Source organism: Cetorhinus maximus, chromosome 14, assembly GCF_964194155.1.
Source record: "Cetorhinus maximus chromosome 14, sCetMax3.hap1.1, whole genome shotgun sequence".
NCBI lineage: Eukaryota > Metazoa > Chordata > Chondrichthyes > Lamniformes > Cetorhinidae > Cetorhinus > Cetorhinus maximus.
In genome coordinates, this window is record NC_135892.1 from 84,489,722 (window position 1) to 84,492,059 (window position 2,338).

The following is a 2,338-nucleotide window of genomic DNA, read 5'->3' on the forward strand; positions in this document are numbered from 1 at the left end:
AAAACTGCCTGAAAATGCAACTAAAACTAGATTCCCTTCAAACTGTTGAGATTGATTCCATTTTCACCCGCAAACCACATACTTAGGAATAAAAAAATTATTTGCTGACAATCTCAAAACATTTTCTATGGCTCTCCTGCAATGTTGTGACTCTGAGATTTGACAGCACTATTAGTTCATATCATTCAAGTCTTGCTACATCAGTCAACCTTGCAACGTCTGAAATATTGCCTTTGATGTTGATAGGTACTGCTGCTCCTCAATAGATGCTGAGTTGATAGAGTCAGGCTAACTTTCTATGTACTGATGAAAATGTATAACTTTTGAGTTAACCAATTTGACTAACTCCATGTGATAACAAGAAATGACTGAGCGCAATGGTGAAAGTAAAACTTATAGGCACTGACAACAACCCAGTTGTAGTACTGAGGACTTGTGCTCCAGAACTAGCCGTGTCCTTAGCCAAATTGTTCCAGTACAGCTACTAGACTGGCATCTACCTGATAATGTGGAAAATTTCCCAGGATTGTCCTGTTCAAGAATGCAGAACAAATCTAATCTGGCCAATTACTGCCCCATCAGTTTCTCAGTCATCAGAAAAGTGATGGAAGATGTTGTTGATAGTGCTGTCACCAATAACTTGCTTACCAATGATCAACCTGCATTCTGCAGGACCACTCAGACCTCATTACAGCCTTGGTCCTAACATGGATAAAAGAGCTGAATTCCAGAGGTGAAGTGACAGTGATTGCCCTTGACTTAAAGACAGGATTTGACCAAATGTGGCATCAAGGAGCCCTTGCAAAATTAAGTCAATGGGAATCATGGGGAGGATCTTTCCACTGGTTGGAGTCATGCCTAGCACAAAGGACGATAGTTGTGATTGTTGGAGGCCAATCAGCCCTAGGACATCGCTGCAGAAATTCTTCAGGATACTGACCAAGGCCCAATCATTTTCAGCTGCTTCATCAATGACATTCCCTCCATCATAAGGTCAAAATTCAGGATTGTTCGCTGATGATTGCACAATGTTCAGTTACATTCACAACTCCTTAGATACTGAAGCAGTCCTTGCCTATATGCAGCAAAGCACGGACAACATTCAGGCCTGGGCTGCTAAGTGGCAAGTAACATTCACGCCACACAAGGCAATGACCATCTCCAACAAGAGAGAATGTAACCAACTCCCCTTGACATTCAATGGCACTACCATCACTGAATCCTCCACCATCAGCATTTGAGGTCACCATTGACCAGAAACTTCACTGGACCACCCAGAAATGTCACTGGACATCTCAGTTAATGGCCATCTCACAAACCTAAGTTGAACACAGGAGCCAGTGCTATGGTCCTATGAGACAAAGAACTGTGACTGAGAGACCAATGGCTATGAACAACAGACACCCCACTTTATGGGCCCGGAGGAATCTGACTCCGTCATCCAAACCAGTCTTTTTCTCTCTTGAGAAGAGATGCCTGTGTAGCCCTGAATCTCCTTAAAATGGCAGAAGATGTCAAGACAACCACCGTTGTAAATTATATAGAACAGCAAGTTCCCAAGAGCTCCAACAAGAAAGATTCTCATGACTGAGACTTCAGCTTTGAATTCTCTTCTCTCTTTGCAGAGCAGGTTTGTCGATGTTCATTCCAGGTTCCAGAAGCCCCTCATAGGTCAGACCAGCCAACCACTCAGATCGTTACCTCAAAACTTCAAGTAGATGAGAGTCAAGAGAGGAGCCAGCAATCAGAAGAGTCTCAACCTTTGGCTCCAACACCAGTTGGAGAGCCAAACCCTGAGACCACAGAGCAGACGTTGCAATTCCCAGTCAGCCTGACAGTGCACAAATGATGCTGGAATCCAGTAGCAGCCATCCACTGATGACAGCACACCAAATGCAAAGGTGAGCTTACTACAAAGTCAGACCCTCACAACAGGAAGAGACATCGTCCATCTTGGCATGTGTTGCAGTGAGCCTCATGAAGGAAGGAAACAAAAATACACTGTAGAGGTGAGCCCGGCGTTCATCCACCCCATAAAGTGCGGAATAAACCAACCGCCATCTATCACTATAATTGGGGAGTTGACAAAGAGTGATTCAATACCAAAGAATGGAAAAAGAGGATGAAAAGACACCCAGATGCTAGAAAACCTCCAATTCAACAAAGCTTACCTGCAACAACAGAGCCTACCCACTCCACCAACAGAAGCGAGAACAAGTTTTGTAGGATTATAAGGCCTCCTATAAACTTGAACCAGGGAGATAAGGTAATATTAATGACATAAATACATGGGGTAAACAGGGATAACTTGTAAATACATTGGATAAAGACTTGGGGG